Genomic DNA, 26,230 nt, shown 5'->3' on the forward strand with positions numbered 1-26,230 from the left:
ATGCATGTGTTGAGTTGGGAATTTCCATATCCAAAAATTTAAACTGTGCATGTACCAAGGATTGAGAGCTCCAATATTTAATTGTAGAATTGATAATAATATAATTGATTGTTTGTTACATTAATTACAATTATTAAAGTAAAACTGTTGGTTATGAGAGACATTGATGCTCAGCTTTTCCTTTTAGTCTATTTCATGCACATACTGTTTCCACTGGCACGTTGGCGTAGTAGTTAGACAATCCACTTTTCATCAGTGGGTTCATGAGTTTGATACCTGATACATTTTGTGGAATATGGCTAAATGGCATTTTGAAAATTGTGTGCAGCTCCAACACAGAGAAGCAACTGTTCAAAATTACTTGATTGCAAAGACATAGACATATCCACAGATGAAAGCTATAAATACCTAAGCGCTGCAAAAAAAAATGACAATCAATTTGAAGCCCAATTATTATTATTATTATTATTATTATTATTATTCATGACTGAATTTCCATATCCAGATATTTAAACTGGGCATGTACCAAGGATTTCTGTCTATAATATTTCAAAGTATAATTATTGACATTAATAAAAATTAAAACATTAAAAAAGCTTATTATGAGAGAAGTTGATTCTCAGCTTTTCCTTCTAGTCTATTTCATTCACATATTGATTTCACCACTTGCACATTGGCGTACCGGTTAGACAATCCACCTTTCAACAGTGGAAACCTGAGATTTAATCCTCACCAACACCCTTGTCTCTGAGGGGTCAATAATATCCTTCCCATATTTGTGTTGATGCCAAAGTGTCCCTGATGTAACGCTTGGTTGAAGTTTGCACAAATATCCGTAAACTTTTCATAAATTAAGCTGTCATACTTTTATATTATTACTAGCGTATTGCTAGCTGTTTTATTACAAACACTAGCAACGAACTGTTGACACATCAGCCACTTTACATTGCGATTTATTACAATTGTGGTTGTAATTAAAAAAAGGTTGCTTTTAAAAAAATTACCACAATGTTTAATATTTGATATAAATCTAAAATATTTTTTTTTACAAAAAAAAAATGTCTTTCTAGTGAAGTGTATTAGGATGTATGTTGTGCAAATTTAGTTGTGAGTGTTTTAAATGAACAATGCTTTTAGAACAGTTTATTGTTGTTACTCAGCGCTGCAGCTGTAGCTGCTTTGGACTTAAACATGACCCTGAGCTTCCTTAAGTTTCAGCAAGGAGTTAAGATAAAACTCACAGGATTATTTCTTAACTATCCGACGGATCCGGAGGTAACGCCTACTCTTCTTAAGTCAGTACAAATAATGCTTACTCTTCTTACCTTCTTTCGGATCTCTGCCCATTCCCCTCCCATTCCCAACCCTTTTTACTTAAGTGGTCAGAAAACTTCTTAAATGCAGTTACGATGGATTTTCATCCTAATTTAAGAAATTCTTAGCATACGCAACGGAATTTCCTTCGTATCTCCCTTTTCTGGGCATGCTCAGAGAAGATTTTTGTAAGATCCGCAAAAATCAGTAGAACCGATCGCTAATGAATCAGGCCCTATATCCCTAACCAACGCAAAAAAACTATTCTATAGTAAATTAGATTCTCCTGTTTCACGACTCCGCCAGGGGGAACCTATTGTTGCTGGAGACTTCAATACTGTCTTGAATGATACCATAGACCATTCTGCCCCTGTGGCTGTGGTCCCTGCTCCATCACAACCACTGCTTTCTAAATCACTCCTCTTATGAAATCCCAGCACCTCTATGACTCTTGGAGAGTGAAGGAACCACCTACTTATGACTACACTTTTTACTCAACACCCCATAATTTGTGCTGTTATTGTCATTATCCTGCTCAGCCATGAGTTTGCCCTTAACCTCTAATCGACCCAGATCCATCCTATAGTTTGATCAGACTATGCCCCTATTTTTGCAGATCTATCTGGCCAGCTGGCCCGCCCCTGCCCAACGATGTGGCACCTCAATGAGTCTCTTCTTCATAATATGGATATCCTAACCCAACTCTGTTTGTTACTGGAGGAATCTCAATGTCCCCCAAGTATTTCCAAATCCACCCTCTGGATGGCCCATAAAAAGGTCTTGAGGGTGCACCGGATCAGCATGGCCTCTAGGATAAAAAAAAGAATACTGCACTAAAACTAACAAACTTTCCATCAAACGCCAACAATTGGAAGCTCACCATAATTAGACCCCTGACCCTGCCATTCACACCGACAAGTCTGAATTTGACCTCCTTCACTCCAGCCAGGTGGCTAAATGCCTTAAATGGCTCTGCCAAATTTTCTAGGAGAGAGGGAACAAGGCATTATATGGAATCTGCCTATGTAAATCTCCCTGACCAAACCCCCTATCTTTCGCATTCTGACCGACATCTATTAAACTACTCCCTACTCTCAAACTAGATACCAGAATCTGAAACAACTATTTCTTCAAACTCAAATTTACCACCGCAAAATCTCTCTTAACCCGCATTTGGCACAACCCCCTGTTCCCGCCAGTTCCTCTGTTACGAGATGCTGAGGCTGGACCCAAGCGAGTTTTAAATTCCCTCTAGATTTTTCCTCCCAGAGCCGCTGGTTGTTCCTTGCGGAACTTCAACAGAAATCCCCATCCCAGGTACTGAATCCCTTTGAATTCTTTCAAATCTGACACTTTCTCTGCTCTCTGCCCCGACCCATATACTCCTACCCCTTTTGAACGCATTTGCACACAGTATCCTTTAGCTAAATGCATGATATCTGACCTTTATACCCTCTTTCTTGATGTTGCGCTACCCTCTCTGAGATCCCATGAAACTGAATGGGAACAAGACCTTGGTCCCCCACGGGTAAAGAGGCATGGGAAGACATAAAGGGATAGCCACGAGATCCATATTGCCTAAAATAAGAGAGACCTCCTACAAAATCTACTACTGTTGGTATTATACCCCCAGTGACTCCACAGCAAATTACCTTCCTCCTCTCCTGACTGCTGGGAGGGCTGGGGTCAAGAGACACCATGCTCCATGTGGTGGACCTGCCCGATTCTTGTTAACTTGTGGGACTCGGTGCATGGTCTCCTGAATTGCCTTTTCGAAGCTCCAATGGCAAAGGGTATTCTTGCTCTGCTACCCCCTTCAAGAGCTTGATACATTTTCTAGAAAGTTGACTGTGCACATCTTGGCAGTTGATAAAGCCCTAATAGCTCTGAAAAGGAAATACACTTCCCCTCCATCTCTCTCTGCACTTACACACTAGATCTCTCATGTTGTGGTTATGGAGGAGATTACTTACTACCTTCATGACAGGGATCATGTTTTCAATCAGGTCTGGGCCCTGTAGCTGCTCTCAGATTGCAGATTCATGTCTCCTTCTACCCCTGTAATCACACTCCTGTGGTGGCCTATGGGCGGTGAACAGCGACCTTTCCCAGCTCCCTCCCTGTCCTCCTACTTCTGATCTGGCCAGTGATCCCTCAAGCGATTCTACCTCATTGTTCCCTCCTCCCCCCACCCTCCCATCATCCCTCCTTCTATTGTTTTTGCTTTTTGTATGTCTAAATGACCATCAAAATAAAGAGTTATAAAAATAATAATAATAATAATGGTAATCACAATCTTGCTACTATTAAAGATAACACTGACACTACTGAGGACAAAATATTTGGAGGGTTCTTATTTATCATTAATAGTATTACTATAGATATGACTATACGATTCATCCAAAGTAATAAGACTCGTAATGTGCAGTTGTATGAGTCTTGAACAAATAAGCATAGCTGATATTACAGAATACAAGAACTCATATTACCAAAATGAAAATACCTTCTTTTACTTCTCCTCTCCCCTGACTACTAATTAATATTATATATAGAGATGCTTGGGCTCAGTTTTCTGAAAACCAGGACCACCCAAACTTAGAGCATCCAAGAAGGCTTGCGAGCCGGCTCGGTACTTTCACGCTTCCTCGGATCTGAATCGAGGCAAACGTCATTGTTGTGTTGTTGGATCTCACGGGTTTTGGATCCATAAGTACCTCCCTTCTCCAGGAGATCCGGTGCCATTGCTCACACAGAAACAGGGGTAGCAGTGTTCTTGTCACTCTCCATTCTCCAGTGACATTGCTCAGTACCATTGCTCACACAGAAACATGAGTAGCAGTGTTCTTGTCACTCTTCATTCTCCAGTGCCATTGCTCAGTGTCAATGCTCATACAGAAACAGGAGAGGCAGCAGTGTTCTTGTCACTTGACAAAAATTGACTGGAAATGACTAGAAATTAATGTTATTGAGGTTAATAATAATGTAGGAACAAAGAAAGAGCCAAATTATGTGATTTTAGGAAAAAAAAAGGATTTAAAAAAAAAAAAAGGATCCAAAACCAAAACCAAAACACACGAGGGTGGTTTTGCCAAAACCAAAACACGAAGTTAATCCAGATCCAAAACCAAAATCAAAACACAGGGGTCAGTGAACATCTCTAATTATATACTATTCCAATCTAAATATCTTAAGCAAAGCATAAAAAACAAAAAGCAAAAATCAGGAGAAAAAAAATAATATATAGTTAAAAATACATAATAAATAATAGATAATAAATAATGATAAAGAGATCATTTAAAATATTAAAATAAAAATGAAAAAAAATAACTAATAAAAAATCCAACTCTATAGCCTGCTTAAAAATTAAAGGAGTAGGTGAATGTCTTCTGTTCTTCATTCTTTAATTTATGTACTTCACAGCTGTGGTTAGGCCATTCAATAAGTTAACAGCACTGGTCTGCACCCGCTGCGCTACATGTAGATTTGAAAGTGTCTTCAACTTAAATTATTCCTTTACTGTTGCTGCTTCAGAATTTTATGTTAACATTATATTATAATATTAAAGTGAATATGTAAGAAAATAATACATCTGAAATGAAACCAGTATATATACACATTTAAGCACAATACTATGCGCGAGCACCAACCACCGCAACCCTTGTCAACCACTGCCAAATAACCATGTGTTGTGTTAGTTTACTAGAAACAGGGTTACCCAGTTATCAATATCCCTGACAGTCAAAAACAATAAAAGTTTGAAAATAGATCTGGGGACAAAACTGTCCAAGAGCAGAAAATGAAGATTGCTGGTCATCAAAATGCAAGCTGCTATTTTGCTTTGAAAAAATACTGCCATCGGCTACACTGGCAAAATTACTAACTTAGTGCACATCAGCTGTGCATAAACATCCAACTGACTCTGAAGAGCTTTTCTAACCCCTTGATAATTGGAGGGTTTTAGTCCCTTCACGAGCAGACCATGTTTCCATTCTTGGGATGAGTCAGTTTAAACATTAGTTTAAACTGAGTTTTACATTATTATTTTCTGAGACAGATAGGGTGTTCATCCCTATATTTTTATATAAATATAGGGACTTCATTGGTCCAGGGTTAATGATATTCCAAGTGCCTGCTGGTCATAGGTCAGTTCATTTGATTCTTTCAAAGGGTGAGGAGCAACTTCCCCAACTGTTGTCTATGTGTCTTCACTCTGAATAACCAGTTCAAACTGACCCACACACAAAGTACTTTGAGTATTAATCTCAAATTGCTTAAATCTTGCGATTGCTAGATTTGATCGCTACTCTGTCCAAACCGGGTTAATGCCGGTGAAATAAGCTTTAATATGAGACCAAACTCTTTACCTTGTAAAACACCTGAAGCATAAATGCCTTTACTATAGTATTATCTATGTATAAATAAACAATCTAATACATTTTACTAATAAATAAATGTTGATTGGAACCTCAATAAATGTGTGTTATTTACAAGTGTAAGTGCGAATGTAAATGTGTGTGTTATGAACCCGTGCGATTGCATCATAACACGTGGTGTATTAATCGCAATCTCACATTAAAACAATAGTAATCAATTTGGTTTACTTCATCCGATTATTTGATTTCGACAATATTGGTAGTTTCGCGTGCCCTCGGAATTGAAAACAAGGCAAAACATCATAGTTACGTCATCGGATTTTGGATATCGCGTACCGTCCTCCGCGGCGATCCAGCGCCATTTCACAGAGGGACACAGAAAGGGTAGCACAGTTCTTGGCAGTCAGTAGAGCAGTTGGGCAGCGTCATAGGTAGAATAGAAAGAGGAGAGGGTAGCAGTGTTCGTCAAAGTCTACAATGAAATTCAGGAGAGCTCCATTACTAATTATCATTGCTGAAATAGAAATAATTAATAGGTCTGGCAGGCTTGGTCTTCTAAATCTGCAGTCCCATAATGTACAGTGTTATATAGGTAATACACAAAGAGGAGAGCTCCATTGCTCCATTGCTAATTGTCATTGCTGAAATATTAAGAATTAATAGGCCTGGCAGGCTTGGTCTTCTAAATCTGCAGTCCCATAATGTACAGTGTTATATAGGTAACATACAAAGAGGAGAGCTCCATTTCTCCATTGTTAATTGTCATTGCTGAAATCCAAATACTAGGGCTGGCAGGCTTAATGTAAATCTGCAGTCAAATTGTGCGGTGTTACATAGGTTATACACAAAGAGGAGAGCTCCATTGCTCCATTGTTAATTGTCATTGCTGAAATACAAATACTTGGGCTGGCAGGTTTAATGTAAATCTGCAGTCACATTGTACTGTGTTATCAAAATGGATTCAAAACCAGGGGAATGTGGTCGCACACAGCTACGGGACTTGTGCTCTATTATTTATGATTCAATATAATTTCCAAAATATAGGCAGGGTGCACACTTATATGTTAACAATAAAGAGTAAGACAAAAAGAGAGAGAACAGAAGAGGCACTCCAGTCTCCAATAATCAATAATATAACAAACTATAAAACGTAACTTTTATTTCATCTTATTAAAAAGCAGCGAAATATATAAAAATGAATAGTTGTGTATGTTGTGTGTTAAAACAACAGTACCCAAACAAGCGGCATGGAATGTATCATATAATAATAATAATACATAAGGGACAGAGCATACCAATCGTAAACAAGTTAGCTCATATGTCTCTGTGTTGGATTCCTCAATATCACAAAAATTCTTAACAGGAGGGGATTGAGCAATCAATTTCTGGATCCATATATGGACCACAATTAAGACATTTCTTATTAGGAGAAATGATCATTCCAAACGGGAGATTAATAAAAAACCTCCTTATGAGAGTCTAAACATAGTACATATCCACAATATATCGTGCACATATGATAAATCTCATATGAGATAATATGTTATTTGTATTTCAACCATAAAGGATCAGATGTATCAATATATATTTTATTAAATCCCACCATATCCAACGAGAGTTAGTGTGATAATAACATTTAACCAGATAACACTGGTGTCAGTAATCTTATTTACACACATTAAATGTCCGATATCCACCATTCATATAGGACATAAGGACAAACGCCACAAATAGGCAGATACAAGCGGGTCTTTTCCGCTAGCTTCTAATGTGTAGTGGATATTAAGTAAAAGGATTGAATCAAAATCCCTCCATTCCATAGACGATCTTATGCGCATAATAGGAACAGTGATCAGATATCTCCAACGTGTATCTATAATCATATATAGTAATGGAATCTCTGTGTTAAAAATTACTCAATTGTCCCCATTATGTAAATCATAGTATGCTCGTAGTAATAGTGGTGATCAGATACCTTCAGTGCATATCTGAAATCACATAGATAGTAAGACTCCCGTCTCCGGCGAGAAACGCCGGAGTCCGATGCCGCTGTCGGGTACTAGTGACGTCTCAAATTACGTCACTTCCCCTTTCCCTAACGTACGTTTCGCTTTAAGCTTTCTCAAGGGAAGTAACCAGAGATGGTTTTCTCTGGATCCTAATAAGGGAAGCCCATCCAATCAGCAGTATGTAGTTTGACAAGTGGGCTCACAAATCATGAGTACCCATGGGTAAAGCATACAATAAAAACGCGATATTCATTCACAAACTACCCACATTTTAGTATTATATTCAAAATTCATCAGGTGAATGCATTACAAAAATATGTATATCAAAAAATATCACACCAAAGTAGTTTTTTCTTTATTAAGGTAAGTTAGTGGAGAAGTGATAGAGGAAAAAGAGTCCTCATTGAACCCAAAGTAGTGTATCAAATTAAGTCATTCCCACATTTCTCCAGATAAGTTTGTATAATAGTAAAAAATATACATAATACAAAGGGAAAAATCTCTATTGAGCCCAATTTGTGATAAATTGACAGAAAGAAAGTATATCATATTAGAAAAGCAAAAATCATGTATTGAATTAGCAAGGATAATATCAATAATACTTCCTCCTCATTACACATAAGGTATTTCTATCCATCAAATACATCTATCATTGTCCAGCAATTATACTTAAGTGGGAAGAACACTTCTTAAGTAATGCTATATTACCAGAAGACATTAATTATCATTAGATGTTCTGATTAGATATTATTAATACACATTATGAGCAATTCCTATTTTCCTATTTTATTTACAGGAAACTGGCATAACTGTTGTATTCGTTAAGTCCCTGTGGGGAGAGTGAATTGAGTAGGAAAATTCATCTGCTCTCACGTTGTAGCAGTTGTTTGTCAATATCCCCTCCTCTAATTCCTAGATTGATTCTCTCTACGGCATAACATTTCAACCCTTCAACATTACAATTGTGTCTATGAAAGAAGTGTTTTGCCACTGGAGGCAATTGTTTGAGACGTTCTCTATCCCGCCGAGCATTCCTGATAGATCCATAATGCTCCAAAATCCTCAGTTTAAGTTTTCTCTTAGTTTTTCCCACATATATTTTTGGGCATGGGCACCTTAGTACATATATAACCCCGGCGGTGTTGCAGTTTATGTATCCATCAATAAGGTGTGTTGTTCCATATCTATCTGTAATGTTGGTTGTTTTTTCCACCATGTGATCACAGGCTTTACAGCCTCCACATCGATAAGAACCTTTAATACTATCCTTAGATCTTTTACCTCCTAAATGACTCTGGACGAACTTGTCCTTTAAATTTGGTGCACGTCTCCAACTGAAAGACACTCTTTCTCCTAGGCTATTTCTCAGCTCTTCATCAGATAATAAAATGGATCAGTTATTCTGAATGATGCTCTGAATTTCCTTCCATTCACAACAAAAATCCTCTATAAATCTAATGGGGTTATGTTGATTCGGCATTTTCTTAAAGTGGATTAGAGTATTTTTATCTTCCCTTTTAACATCTGTGGACGCTCTTTTAATTAGTCTTTTGCTGTATCCTCTTTCTTCCAACCTACAGGCCAATTCTTTTGCCCGGATATCCTAATCAGTGAGGCTAGAGCAGTTTCTCATAAGTCTAAGGAACTCGCCTTTGGGGATATCTGGTCAGTATACATAGACAAGCTCTCATTGAAGACTGTGTCGAGTTCCCATTTACCAAGATATAAGTTTGCAAAAAGTGGGGGCACAAGCTGCCCCCATAGCTGTGCCCCGAATTTGCAAATAAAAATGATTAGCGAAAACAAAAAAGTTTCTTTTAAGAATGAATTCCAATAATTCTATCAGAAAAGCACTGAAATCACGATCCTGTTCTGTCCTCAAGGAAAATTCTACCGCCTCAATGCCAACTTGATGGTCTATGCTTGTATACAATGATTCCACATCTGTCGTAATCAACCAGACATCATTGTCCAGCAAAAGATCATCCACCAGTTTCAGCACATCTGAGGTGTCCTTAATATAAGATGGGAGAGTAGTCACGAATTTTCTTAGGTGTGTATCCACAAAAATACTTGCTTCTTCTGATAAGCTTGCTATACCAGACAGGATCGGTCTCCCAGGTGGTATTTCCCAATTTTTATGGTTTTTAGGTGAAAGATAAATGGTAGAAGTTTTAGGATTCTCAGTTTTTTAAAAATTCCATTCTGTTTTGTTCATGACACCAGTATTATAGGCTCTTTCAATAATTTGATCATATTTTATCTTAAAGTCATGTAGAGGGTTAGAAAGGAGACGTCTATAACATCCATTTCTCTTGTATACATGTCCACTGGCCACACTACAACATTCCCTCACTTATCGGAAGGTTTAATCAAGACATCCTCCTAATCTTTAATCTCTTTTAGAGCCTGTCTCTCAGCTCCATTCAAATTGTCATTACCTGAGTTCCTAGCTCTTAATCTTAATTTATCTAGTTCGTTAGATACCATTTTTTCAAAAGTCTCTATCTGCGGACTAATATGTTCTGTTGAAAAAAACTGGGATTTCTTTTTACATATAATCCTGCAGGAATGATTGCTAACCCCTAAGGATGAATCAACAGATGTCTTTTGGTTATTTTGTTCTAAAGAAAGTTCTTCCTAATTATTTAGAGCTTCCAAATCCTCCTGGAAACTCAGACATACAAATTGATCCACAGTCTGTCTGTTCTCTCCAATCTCTACCTTATCATAATCTTTGGGATTTTTCTGAATAAAAAATGTAGCCAGTTTAAGTTTCCTTTCCGAGTTGCGTGGATTTCTCCACCCCCATCGGTTTCGATCCCGCAAATTGCTTCATCCCCCTCCTGATGGATTTGAATCTATGATTCCTCTCTTCCTGAGATCCCAAAGTACGGTATAAAAAAAGATTCCATATTCTTAGGAGTATATCTTCTCCTATTCCCAAAGAAATTCCTGCTCCCAGAACCCTGATCTGATGTCTCAAGATCGGAAGAATCACCACTAGTTGATAGACTCTTATCGTCCTTTCTATCGATATTCCTACTAATATTCCATTTAAAGATTTCTCCACTTATGTGATTTCTCTTATCACATGCAAATTTAGACTTTTTCTTTTCTATAATAAATTTCTCATACTATTCTAATTCTCTCTTATTCTTTTCATACATCTGTAAAAAGGAGTCATATTTTCAAAATCTTTAAGTTTGGTACTAAGATATTTAATCTCATTAGAGTATTGATCCAACATAAGTGTATCATGTTTGATAATAATGTGGATGAATTCCCTGGAGCATTTCAACAAAGTGCTCTCCCACTCCATTTTTAAATCTATGGTGGCCAATTCATATGAGGGGAAGACCTTAGGACATAAACTCCGTAGGGTGAGTGCTTTTTTCAAATAATTCTCATTTGTTGTTAAATCCCACCACGTTTGACTTTGTTTGGGAAGTAGATTTTTAAGTTGATATAGGTTCTCTTTCCACCCATTATTCTCTGCTGTCTTGTTTACATCACCTACACCTGAGAATATAGATTCTCATTTTCATTTCATTTCTCATCGTTTCTTAAAGCTGATAGTAGATCAGCTTTAAGATTAAGTTGACCATAGTAACTATCGAAATTTGTGATTTATGCTGAAATATACTGGGCTTCAAAGTAATCTTCAAAACATTTTTAGTTAAAATTGCAACATAGATACTGAGTATCAAAAGGCTGGTGCTCCCCACAGAGACTGAGATAGACTTCTGTAATTTAATATTCCAAACCAGGGGAATGTTGTCGCACACAGCTACGGGACTTGTGCTCTATTATTTATGATTCAATATCATTTCAAAAATATAGGCAGGGTGCACTCTTATATGTTAACAATAATGAGTAAGACAAAAAGAGAGAGAACAGAAGAGGCAATCCAGTCCCCAATAATCAAATGATGAGACAATAATACTAATAATATAACAAATTTACAGAAGTACACAGAAGACACAAGTATAGGGGAGAGTACATAAATGAAGTCAAGACATTAAACAAAACTTCAAACAGTGATGGGGGAATGGGTTGGAGGGGGTAACGAAGGGGGAGACACAAGCCAAGGTTTTATTGGATAAACTGACACACAGGGGGAGAAGGAGAAGAGGGAGACAGAAAATGAATCTTCCTCAGGACTGTCAATGGTGTTATAGTCTCTTAGCAGCCTGTGTTTCAGCCTGCGACAGTCCTGGATGGTCATCTTCTCCCTTTTCAAGATGAGGTGATTCCTGGCAAGACAAATAGCATCCTTAAAGCAGTTCATAAGGCGCCATGCCTCCTGGAATGCCCCAATGGTGTTGGTCCCAGGAAATAATCCATAAAATACTGAATGGTATGAAAGGCAAGTTCTGGGCACACTGTCTTTAAGTTCATGTGCCCCACTGCAACAGTGCCTGTGCAGTGGGGCAGTCCCAAAAAATATGCTGTGCTGTTTCCCTTCTGGTGATGCAGAAGGGGCAGTGGACATATCAGCACATGTTCCGGGAGTGCATGAATGCTTTGTGAGGCAGACCTCCCTGAATAGCCATCCATGCAATGTCTTTGTGTCTATTAGCCTCTTAGAGGCCACAGTCTCCCACACGTGTTATGTTGTTGCAGCAGGGAGTCCTGGAAAAGACTCTATAATGTCTTTAGCTCTGATGAGCTTCTGGACAGTTTTTGGCATCCACAAGTCTGGTTTAAGTCCCTCCAAATGGTGCTCTCTTACAAATTGTCCAACATCCAGGTAAAACCAAGGTGTAGTCCAGTTGTAAGGGAAGGAGCTGTCCCACTTGTCTCAACCAAAGGTCCTCCAAAGAGGCATGAGGAAAAAGCGAGACATGGACTTCCCAGCAAAGCAAATGTTCTTTTCAATAAGAGTTAAGCGGATACAGTTACAGAGAAAGAAGGCTTGCAGCTTGGTGGGGATATCCGGGATCCCTTTCCTACCTTTGAAGGTTTCCTTGTACATGATAGCCCGCTTCACTCTGTCTATCTATTAGCTGCAGAATTACCACAGTTATCCAAGGAAAGGGTGGAGCGATCAAATGAACCATAACTGATTTCATGATCCAAGGACAATTCCATCTTGCACAACTTTCTTTTCTGTCACTGCTGTGTGCCAATGTGTCCTAGATGTGCTAGGAACTGCCGTGTGTTTGAGTCATTGCTCTGTTGCTTAGCATCCAGCCAGGTCACTGCAGTATTTGTACGAAAGTGTATGAAAATAATATTGTGACCTGTGAGGTGGTCAAAAGTGAATGCAAATGACTTGATATTAGTGTTATTGAGGTTAATAATAATGTAGGAACAAAAAAAGAGCAAATTATATGATATATATATATATATATATATATATATATATATATGTATATGTATGTATATATGTTTATATGTATATGTATGTATATATATATATGTATATATATATATATATATATATATATATATATATATATATATATAAGCCTAGTGGCGTGTGTCTGTGTGTGGGGGAAAAAAAAACCAAGCTGCAGCGCCACCTGCAGGGCGAAGTTATACACTGACCTACTAAATTCTTAGTGTGTGTGGAAAAAAAACCTCAGGAAGGGCTGAAATTTGCTGCAGCGCCACCTGCTGGGCGGAGTTATACACTGACCTACTAAATTCTTAGTGTGTGTGGAAAAAAAACTCAGAAAGGGCTGAAATTTGGTATACTAAGATGTTTTTAATTTGTTAATTTAATTTGTTAATTGTTAAAAGTGTTTATAAAGATTTAAAAAAAATATATATTTCTTGAAGGAGAAGTGACAGTTGGGAGTGGTTAGTGCTTGCCGGGGTTGACAGTGGGGAGTGGTTGGTGGTTGCCGGGGGTGACAGAGCGAGAGGAGTGTGATACTCAGGACCGCTGAGAGAGATCCCTGTGTCTGGATAGACATCTGGATAGATGTGGCGATAAAGATGAAGGATGAGGTGATGGAGAAAAATGATGAGGTGGTGACATGTGGAAAAAACCACGTTAAAAAAGGGCGCTTGCGTCGGGAAGTAACGCTCTTCCCCTGAGGAGGCCTGGCCTAGCCCCAAATGCATGACAAGAACCTTTTTAACACCTTAAGTAGCTTAATTTGACTAGAATGCATGAGTATCATGCACGGATTAACTTGTATATATATATATATATATGTATATATATATATATATATATATGTGTATATATATAAATATATATATATATATATATATATATATATATGCACACACTAGTAAAATGGTCAGACTCTTCTGTATTGGCTATAAACGATTGTCTATTCACTTATCCTAGAGTTCTCACCAATAAACCTATAGTTACTCCAAAGCAAGCCACAACTTCTACATTTTCATGTGAAAGGACTGATTCATCAAGGCTTGTATCTATTGATTTTGTGCATATTGTATGCAAAATCACTCAAGCAGGACATATGCCAGTGAACGCAGCAATGTTCACTGCATCTTTGTATGTAAAGGACATTTGCAACAGCCTGTGATTTCTGGGAGTGAACAGGGAGGGGGAGGGGATACCACATTGAATTGCTTGCAATATGGAGCGATTGTAATAATGTGTTTTATGTTCAGTAGACTTTGAGATCATCCTAATAAATGTATTTCATGGGGAAAAAATATATAATTTTTTTGTTGTTGTTTTTAACTGTTTTGTCATTAATGCTTATATTATTAACAGATAACATTAATTCAATAGTTTTTTCTCTCTCTGTTCTTTTGTGTTTGTATATTCCACAAAGGCATTGGACGTATCCTGCAGTGTCTTGTGTAGTAGAGCAGAGCAGGACTACACCCGAATTCATCAGCGCAGATTTCTTCAGATCCATTCCTTGTTGAATTCAGGAACACGCAGAGCCGATTAATGTGCATCTTTAAACAAACACATGGTGCACTCAGAATGCAGGCCTTGATTAAAAAGGCCCAATGGGCAAAATGCCTGGGTTTCCCTTTGCAGAAGGTATGCTGGCCATAAAATATCTAAAAATATGTGAAAAGTTCTGAAACCTAAGAAGCTGCTAATGAAAGCATAGCATAAAGACAGATCCATATATATAGATATATAATATAGATGTTTTGAAAGCAGCTGTGCCTCCCATTGTCACTATTTTAAGAGCAGTAGAATGACCTGCAGAAGATACTATTTTTTTAAATGTTTTACATATAGTTGTAGTGACATTGCTTTTAAAAAAAAACACATTTAATTACTTTTTAAACATATGCAAAATTATAATACCTTGGGGGTATAGCTTGGCAGTCGAAATGAGATGCAGCAGCTCAGTTGAGCTCCTGCTAAAGAATACATTTTAGTCCCAAAAAACAATAGGCACCAGTGTGCAGATGCAGAGATGAAAGAGTGCTGCTGCCCCATAAGAGGGGCAGGATGCTCTAGGGAGCCATGTCAGGTTGGACTAAGTGGACAAAAGAAGGTAAGCCCATGGAACTTACAGGTGATTCACATATTGTGCCAGTCAGGGAGGGGTGATTGTCTGCCACCAGTGATGTGCACAAAGTACAGTGTGGAATAGAAATATTCCTGGAGCGTAGATGGAGTGATAAATCGAATAAAGGGTGCAATATTCCAATGTGACCACTGAGTGACAGCAGAAAGATAGAAAACAGTTATGGAGAGTTATGACAAAAGTCGAAATGATAAATTAATTGTGCCCCTTGAATTAATGCCCTACAATTTGGTGCCAGTAAATGCAACAGTATATACAAGAAATTAGGCTATAGTAAAAGATAGTGTGTTGCTGGCCTGATTGCCAGGTGTCTGGGGCTCCTACCACAGTGATTATTCCAGAAATGGTACAGGTAAGCAAATAGTGTGGTGGTGCTGTAGCTGACAGGCAGGCAGGTTGGTAGCTTTATAAAAGATACAAAGAAAAAATCTGCACAGAGTTAGGATTACCCTCCTCCCTATATTATCATTCTATTTTTAGTATAGGTGAGGGGGTGCTCTTCCCAGTAGCAGATATAGAGTACAGAGGAGAAGTTGTGGACACAAGAAGTCACTCCTTGGAGTGCCTTCTTGTGTCCACAACTTTTCCTCTCTTTCCCAAGATGGTAGCTCTGCCAGTTAGGTGAGTTGTGCTCAGTCAGGAAGTTAGTGAGGCTACAGGAGTGTGGGTCACCAAAATGGCGGCACCACCCTTGATGATGCATGCTTTTCCGGGCGGGAACAGCGGGAAAATGGCAGGTGAGAGCCTTGAAGGTATGTGGAGAGCTCAAGCCCAGATAGGGGTCGCCTCATGATGGAGTTAGGAATAATGGCCACCCAGCACCCATTAGTACAGCAGCTGCCTGCCACAGAGATGCTGTCAGCCTCCCGAAGAGCAGCACAGTTGAAATCAGGGATGGAGGTGAGCCATCCACTGGCAGTCAGGCCCTGGTAGATCATTCTGTTGGCTTGTAGCATCTGGGGAGCAGAACTATACTCAGAGGGTCACGGTTACCTGTGGAGGGAGGTAGGGACTGGGTGCCTCTCTCCCGCAGTCCCAGTCACACGAGCAGACCCAACTTCAGTTTTCAGTTCTGGTGGCTGAAGCAAGATAGTGTCGGGCTGATAAATGAGTGTTCAGTGGTTGGGCTTGATGGGCCTCTGGGTCACCCTCCTGAAGATTCAATGAGACTTTCTTGTAGATCCCCCAGTTTCAAACCAAGATAGCGGAAACCAATGCTGACTTTTTCTCAAATAACCTGCAGGCAGACTCATATTCTCTGTTGGTTTGGGAGTCACATAAAGTGGTTCTCCAAGGCTCTATCATTAATTACGCCTCCCATCGCAATAAAGAACAAAAACGGCTTGTAGAACAGCTTACCACCAAATTACAACATTTGGAAAACGTTCACAAACAATGTCCCTCCCAATGGAATTACCACAATCTATTGACAGTTAGAGGCAAGCTAAACAACTTATTGACTGAAAAAAACGAATAAGGCCTTGCGTTTTTGGTCATCCAACACTTCTACAAAACAAATAGTAAAGCTGACACTCTACTGGCCAATAAGCTTAAAGCCTGCAGATCCTCTCAAGCCATCCTGTTTATAAATAATTCAGATAGCACTCCCCAATATGATGCAGGGGCAATTAGCAATGTATTTAAAGCTTATTACAACCTCTATATGGCTACCCCCCAGGTGGAAGACCCTTATGCTGTCATTATTGATTCTATGTATATTACCCAAGCTCACTCGATCATCCACTGTGCAACGGATCACCGCTTTAGAAATCAAAGCTGCCATTAAGTCCCATAAACTTTCTAAGACTCCACGGCCAGATGGATTTCCAATGTCATACTACAAGTCCTTTGCTGGCAGCTTAAAACCAAAGCTTAGTTTCATGTTTAACCGAATCCAGGACAATGAGCACTTCCTTTCCAATACCACCAAAGCCACCATTATAGTACTCCCCAAATTAAGGAAGGACCCCATCATTTGTTCAAATTACCACCCTATATCCTTCTCGACTATGGCAGAGTCATTGTCGTCAAGATGAATGTTCTTCCTAAAATACTACAACTGTTTCAGACCTTGCCTGTCCCGATACCACCTCAGACTCTCTTATCCCTCCAAACCACATTTAGCAATTTTATTTGGAAGTTCAGCAGACCTCAAATAAAGCACTAATTGCTGGCTAGGACTTTGATGTCAGGTTGCCTCAGCCCGCCACAATTTCTCAGACACTATCAAACAAACTATTTCTGAGGAAGTTGCTTGTTGCAATGAAACGCGTAAGATGTGACTCCGGGTTTAGTGCCAAAAACTGATTTTATACGCTATCACAGGCTCTTTTAACCAGCTTTAACCAACTGAAGGATTCTATCCAGGCTTCGTCTTATGTACACGATTGATTTAGGAGACTCTCACTATACACGGTGGAATCCACATTATCGGAAAGGTGTGTGAAAGAGGAATTTGTACCAACTACGCTCTGGAACCACCAAATAGGTAAATAATTTTGGGAGGAAGATTTTTCATTAGCACCCTTCATCGTGGTGCATACAAGGTTGGAGAGGATCTATACTGGGTGATTCACTATACAATCCAGGTATCTGGTAAGGAATTTATCTATCTGTTCCAATAACCCGATGAACATTGTTATTCTGGACATATCTACACCTCTAACAAAATCTATACCTCCATAACCTACCTCCAACTGATTACCTATATGAATACTTTGCGGGACTATTATTAAATACCTCTTGGTATTACTACTGCCACACATGACAATATTGGGTGTAGTTACCATTTAATCAAGGTATTTTGGATCATCATCTCCATTGTATTTGTACTAAAGAGACACTGTTTAACGAGTCCGGGAATTGGAGTGACTTTTTACCCGCACTTAATTATACTGGTTTTCATACGGAGATTCACAAGGATTAAGAACTGATTTGTGTTTTTTGAGCTCCTTTATGAAAATACCTGGCTGGTTAAAGGAATGAGCCTGATGTAGTTTTCACCATTTACATTGCTCTTTGAGGAATTTATATCTGGATTATTATAGGTGCACCTATACTGTTGTTAATATCCTTAATAGATGGTGTTTAATATCATTTAAATATTATGTATTTGTTTTACTAAATTATTTTTACAATCACATTACAGTGCCAGTGATTTTATGATCTGAGGACGTACTGCAATTTGTTGTTTTTATTACTATCAAACCATCTATCTGAATCAACTTATGGCCTGGCACATCACCCCACATGTAAAAAATTGGATTGTTTTAGAAAACAAACTCATACACGCCAGTTCCCTGGAATTGCTACCCTGGCTCTCCAAACTATATAGACCCATCTTGATGTATTCGGTTCTCACGATACACTTTACGCTTTGCATTTGGAACTCTGTGTATAGGAGTCTCCATCTGTCAGACCATCCCTCTCTGCTTATCCCTATCTGGGGTCACCCTCTTTTCTCCCCTGGGAGGGAGGATAGAGTGGCATTGGGGTGAAGAGCTGCAGGGATTACGCATTCTATCATATTGTAGGAGATTTTGGCATGCAATCATTTTCTGAGATATACAAAAGACACCAAATTTCCAATTCTACATTCTACCAATATCTCCAAATTTTGCAGTTTGTACAGACCTCGTGGAGACTTTCCTATTTTGAGTGCACATGGACATCACTGAGCTTATTCTTCAACTCACCATCCTCCTCTTATGCGCCCCCATCCCCCATCTCGACAAATCTATTGACAAACTCATCTTACACATTTCCTGCGCAGCTGAAGTTTAAATATCACAAAATTGCAAAACACCCTTTTGCCAAGAGGTTATAAATCTTCTCTGGTTTGTTTCTAAAATGGAATATATCACCACCCTCCAGAATAAAAAAGTGGCCTGCTTTTACAATGTTTGGCATCCTTGGTACGCATACCATGAGTCTTTCCTGCCTGGCACATACTGAATATGCCTAATTCCTATTGCCCCAACCTCTCCCTCCACCCAGCACTTTTCCTTACACCCCTTTCTCCTTCCTATCCTTCCCATAGTGGTGCATTTTTGACAACCCCGCCTTGTACATGTTATCTACCTGTTTATTGTGATATTTGGACAGTTGTATTTTGATTCTTTTCTGTTTAAATGTACGTCTGCTATTTCCCTTGTTTCAACGCATTTTTTGCACAATGTATGCAAGTTTTAAATACTGTACAGCTCTTTTCTTACCAAATAAAATAAAAAAAATCTTTTTACAAATAAAGTGAATTAAAAAGTTAAATATCTAGTTGGAAAGATTTCTTTTTAGTCATGTACTGCAGCTGCCTAGCAAATGAAGACACAAGCAGACTGATTTTACCGTATTCCATCTCTCCAGCTTCCTGCGTATTTTCCTGGCAAAAGTGCTGGTAACAACATACCAGAGGACTCCTCCCAAAGGAAAGAATATTGCTATATATTCCAGACTGGATCCCTGGTTTGTGTTTTGGGTGTTGAATGTGATTAGCATCAAGAAACAAAACTGAGACAAGAACTTTTATTGGGTGTGGGGGTTAGTTTTCAAACTATCCCATCTTATGATTCTTTTTAAAATCTTCTCTCTACATGCTAAAAACAAATATTCATACACAATACAAATTTTATGTGATACTAGAAAAAGACAATATCCAACTACGCATTTAAAAATTACATGGGTAGTGTTGAGGACACAAAATGGAAGTGGTGGTGTTTTTTTTATTGCCCATTATATAAGCTATATCAGCAGTAATGTAATTATTCAGACTTTAAGTGTATGTAGTACCAAAACAGGTTACACAATTTAAAAAATATATGTGTTGTCAGTATTATCTACTGACCAGGTAGAAGCCATATAAATAATAGTAGTAGACATACTTAATTTTAGGCAGAATTAACAAACTTTATGTCATAAAACATATTTCCAAAGCTATCCTGTATTAGCAACATTATGAGCAACATTCAATAGGCATACAGAAATTTGAACTCATAAAATTATAAAACACACCAAGAACTAACAAATTTCATCATAAAATATGGTGTTCAATCTTAAATTTGTTATAAGATTATTTTGTAAACTGGTATTCCTGAAGATAATATTATAAGATATATGCAGTTTACATAATTAAAAAACAAATGTGTTGCTAATGTCTTTATAGAACACTTCCTCGTATTTCCTCATGTCGGCTCCATTTTTATTTTCTCTAACTTGACCTTCCTGCTCTACAACCCCAACATATTTTTCTTTTTAGCCTCACCCTAACCTCATTCTTTCTCTCCCTGCATGAAAATCCATCTGCAAACAGGGGCTGATGTGACGTTGTCTGCAACATGGGAGTAAACCTCATACATTTTCACATGTGTCTGCTCCACATCAGCAACATATGAGCCTAGTTTATGACAAGACATCATCATAAGCAAGTATTTGCACATGACCTACAGCGGGTACAAAATATAATCCTCCTAACAGATGTATATGCATTTTCTGCAATCAGGCATCCACCCCCAACATTCCTCTGGGACTGCCCTCACAAAAGAGGTTAATGATCATATTAGAGAAAAGTTTAAGGGTCATTTCACTATATTCATCCTCTTGGACCTCTCTGCTGTTTCTGGTACCATAGATCACCATATTCTCTTGTACACCTTACTTAATTGGCCTTCATGATACTTCTTTCCTTTGTGACCCCCTACCTATCTGTCGCAGAATGGACATTAACTCTTATATTCTGGTGTGAGATTACATTGATTGACAGACTACAATTGTAAAAAGGATAATACAAATGTTTATTATAACAGATATATATCAAATGAATAGGCACTTAGCTGCAGAGAACAATTTGTTTGTTGATAAATGTATTGATTTCAGGAGCCCTGTTGCTTCATAGCACTCAGTAAATAAATCAGGATATATGCTGGACACAGTCTTCTCAAACTTCCAGTCGAGGCTGCAGCTATTTGGATGTTAGCTGTCTGTTAATCTTCTGAATCCATCCCCCTTCTCACCCCTGAGACTAGTTAAAAACAGTTCTTTGCTAGACATATAGAAATGTCTTTGTATTAATAGGGATCATTGTGTGTATGTTATTTACAAAATAGGGGGGCGTGTATGAGTCACTCACAATCCTGTTTACCCTTTACATCACACTATCCAGCATCTACCTCAATGTCTCTAATTATGATTCCTATTCAGCCACAAACTTGCCTTTTCTCAAACACATTGGTTTGTAAATTGATAATTGCGAGTGTGACCAATTTCTATAGATATGGGGGTCCTGATAAGAAAAGGAAAGGGATATGATTAAGAGGTGCTGAAGAGGATTACAGCCGTGTCTGATGAAAATAGAGGCCTTAGTTGGGTTGTGTTTGATGGAAATCCATTAAATAAATATTGTTATGCAGCACCTCAGAATATGTTTTTGAAAAACAAAATGATACAATTTGCCCTGCACTACATTCATATGCTCATGTTCGAGACATTTTCAATACATATGTACACAAACTCTCCCGAGTTTGAATTCAAAATCGCCAGATAGAACACGCTGCTTTCTATAGGCAAGATTAGCAAACACATCACTGTTACACTGCAGGGCAATGTTAATATAACTGGAGGCACAATGGAAGGTTCTATAAACCATCTTTTTTGTTGTAGCGGGGCAATAATGATTATGAATTTTCTAATGGGGGACAATTTTTTAAGAATAAATTTATAGATTAAATGTAAGTGTTTTTTTTATTACAGTGGCTTACTCTTTCATCACCAGTAGGCCAAAATTAATATTTTTATGATATGGCAACACTTTACATTTCCAGATGAAATGACCATTTACAGTACATACTGGTGGCACTAGAAGTGTTCATGTGCATGCTGATACTTGTAGCACCACAAATATACTATTAATGGTGTCCCCATCAGAAAATTTTAAGTCTTGCCATATCATAAAAATATAAATATTGCCCCACTGGTTATGAAATAGTAAGCCACTGTAATAATAATAATAATAATAATAATAATAATAATAATAATAATAATTATAATAATAATAAAAAAACAAACACTTACATTTAATCTATAATTACATTTGGGTCACTATTTCATTCTTAAAAAAATTGTCCTGAGAAACTCATGATATAGTATGTTTCAAGGCACTCACACAGCCCACCTCAAAATGCCTTGGTTGAGAGGTGGGAAATTCTGAAGTGGCACAGTGTGCAAAAGTGATATACATACATATAAAATTGTGACAGCATTGCATCTATTAGGAATAACTGAGTGTATGCAAATGTATGAAAGTTATGTAGTTGAAATCCGACAGATCATTTTAGTTGTTTTGTACACTACTAAAGTGTGAGTGTTCCGATTTTAGCCTAATTGTGTTTTAATAAAATGTTTGTAACGATATAACACCATTGCCGTTTCTTCTTTTTCTATTTCTGCATGGGTGTGCCAATGGAGGATTGAGAAGGAGAAAGAAAAGATTGGCAAAAGGTGGTTCATTCACACCTGGGACTCATCTACTACTTGAGTGCATTATATTAAGAGATGCTCACTGACCCCCGTGTTTTGGGTTTGGTTTTGGATCTGGATTACCGGCGTGTTTTGGTTTTGGTTTTGCCAAACCGCCCTTACGTGTTTTGGTTTTGGTTTTGTTTGGTTTTGTTTTGCAATTTTGTTTAAAAATCAATATTTTTGGGCATAAAATAACCAAATTTAGTGCTCCACCTGTTTCTTGGATAAGTAATGTAATTGTAAAGCTAATAAATGATCAAAAAACAGTTTAATTCCTGGTAGGCCGTCATTAATTCTACACACAAACCAGATTGTCTTCCTCTCCATCTATGCATATTGGCAATGCAGCCATCGACTTTAAGTGTATATTACACCCTACACTTATAGTTAAATATCTAAAGAAATGGACAAAGGCCGTTTGGTTTCTGTCTCTATAGACTCCCCTCCACTTGTAGAAAATACTAAAAAATTCAGCCGTTATAGACTGTACAATATTAATTGAAATGGACAGTTTGGGGTCAGTCTGTGTATGACACCCTACCCTTATTGAGAAATTGCCAAAACAGCAGCCTTTCAAGACTGTATGTGATATAGAAATGCCCCAAGTCCCTTTCCTATTTGGGGGTAGATTGCACCCTACACTTATACTTATAATTTTTTTTTGGGTGTGTTTTTTTCCCAGATTTAAAAAGACTATGTACTTTTACATAGGCTTTACCAGATGACGTACAGGGAAGACTACCATCAGGACTGGTGCCAGCACCTGCTTGCTGATTCTGCTCATATGTATATTGCTTTGAATCCATTTTAATGAGCTCAAAGCACTTGTAGTGCAAACATTTTTATAGATACTGCTGATAAATATGACTTTTGACATCCAGAAAAATTAGTGTTTCACACTGGGGAATATGGGACACCCCAAAGCACTTGTAGTGCAAAAAATTGTATAGATACTGCTGATAAATATCACTTTTGACAGCCAGAAAAATTAGTGTTTCACACTGGAGAATATGGGACACCCCAAAGCACTTGTAGTGCAAAATATTGAAAAAAAAAAAGCCTCCTCTATCCTCCTCTCTTCCTGCTCTAACAATTGCTAATAGAATTGGTAATAATAATATAATTGAATAGATTAGAATTGAAATAATAATAAAAAGAATAAAGTGTACAATTATTGCTCTGTCCCTGCTCTAATACAGCCTGTGCCCTAACCCTGCTCTCTCCCTCTGTCAAATGGTGATGGATTGCTGTGTAGGCGGGTATATATGCTTTTCAAATATTGCGAGAACCGAGCTCTGAGATCCGACTAAGTCATGATGACGTTTTGCCTCGATTTTGATTCAGAACGGGCGGGAGAGTACTGAGCCTGCTCGGCTCGGTACTCGGATAGGCAAGGTTCGGGTGGGTTCGGTTCTCGGGGAACCGAGCCCGCCCATGTCTAATTATATTGGACAATATTACCACTGTACTATACGTCCAAGTCAGTCTTCCACTGGAGTTCGTATATGGGAGTGCTGGATTGCTTGGAGGAGGGTGTTAAAGGTCTCGTTCTCTCAGGCTTAGGAAGGGAGTCAACATAGCGTCTCACTTGTAGGTAAGCGAATGGACTGACATCAGGACTGGAGTGAAATACATTTGTCTGCAGTCAAAACATCCCCCATTATCCTCAAGCTCCTCTCCCGCTAAATTCTAAATCATGAGAGACACTGCCCCAGGAGCAAAGCGGGGTTGTCCCAGTGAGGCATTATAGGGAAGGGGTTTCAGGTGGTTGCTTAGTGGTATAAATAGTAATCCCAAACCCGAAAGGTGGAAAATACAACTGAGTGCTTTCTCAGTAAAGGAGGTCTATCGCCCATTGGGACCTCCAAATGTATTACTCATTTCAAATCAGTTCAGCATATGAATCATTAACTTTTGTTATGGGAAAACTGTTGATGTACTCACCAATCTCTATAAAGCAAAAGGCTTTCATTCATATCTTGCACTGATGAAAGCTAACAAAATAGCTGTATGTAAAGAGGATTCTTGGCTCTTAATCTCTTAATGCTATAAAATCAATGCTAGAGTATGCATAATTAGTCTTGCAATGAGTGATTAGCATTTTTCCACCTATAGTTCTTAGAGTGAAGTCTAATAGTTTTATTCTTTGGTTCTGTAGGATAATACTGGTTGAGCATATGAATAACTTTTGTTATTCTCATGTCTTATCTAGTATAATATACAGGTCATATTGGGATGTAGTAAGTTGATGAAATTCCATTAAATCTCATGAATATATTCATTCTTTGGCATTAAACATAGTGGACTGAGAAAATACCACCAGAAATAACACAATTATATTTAGACAGAACTAGACTATCATCAAACATATTTAAAGTTTCTTCAGAAAATCTCTGACTCCATAAATATCTGAAAGATGCAAGATCTCTGTATACTTGTTTTTTAATATAATAAAAGGGGATTGTTGTATGTTAACATCATGTACAATTTGTACTTATGTTTAATTATGTACTTATTTTTTTTATCTATTTTTTTTGTAAAAAACTGTAAGAAGTGCATTTAGCTAGATTAATTGCTTTAATGGATTAGGACCATTCACAGTACATTTACAGTAAATAAACATGATCTGCTATTTCTAGGTGTGCATACGGTGATTATGCTCACTATACAGGAATCTATGTAGTGTCTGGACATGTTATCACTGTGAAAGCCTGTCACAGAGATCACAGCAAATAAGTTCCTTTGTCAGCCTCTCTCGCTCATTTCAAAGCTATTTTGGTCCAGGATAAAATATCACTTTTGTCCAGTAGTATTACCCCTAACTTTCTCTATTAACCTTATTATAATGGATAAATCTGACAGTCTTTACTTTATTAAAACTAGTTATTAGTTTTTTGGAGCAGGGAGGGGGTATAGTCGTTTAGAGTAGATGCTAGATAGTGAAAAATGATTTAAATAAAGCCAGCAATAGCAAAACTGTACACAATAGTCTGGAAAATAGTGCTAGTTATAGGAGTGAACTGTCAAGTGATAGCAACAGGGTAAGAAAGCCGCAGAGTATAAGTACCAGCAGTGGGGTGCAAAATGTACAGCTGGGCAGGATTTGGGTATTAAGGACAGACAAGTAACAGAGGTTTGCAAGAAGGACACCTGTGTGTGTTCCATGTTCTGTTGTTGCATGTTCTGTTGATACAAAACATGCAACAACAGAAATCGCTGAATACATAATGAAGTCTGTTTCTCAAATTTTGTGTGCAGGAAATTAAATAGTTGAATATCTGCTAAAATTGAGCATTTGTGATTTTTTCCTTTACCTAAATGCTTCAAATACTGACAAAAAAACAGAGATTCAATATTCTCACTATAATTCTAGAGGAACAGATTGGCAGGGCATACTTTTCTAGAGCAATTTTCGGGGTGTTCCCAATGTTCTGGCATCTCAGAACCTCTGGAATGGCAGCAAAGAGCCAGATAGTAATATATGGGAAAATTGCCATCTGCTAAAGTTCACTTCATAGGATCCAGAGCCTGCCTTGTAGAG

The sequence above is a fragment of the Mixophyes fleayi genome, chromosome 11, assembly GCF_038048845.1.
Source record: "Mixophyes fleayi isolate aMixFle1 chromosome 11, aMixFle1.hap1, whole genome shotgun sequence".
NCBI lineage: Eukaryota > Metazoa > Chordata > Amphibia > Anura > Limnodynastidae > Mixophyes > Mixophyes fleayi.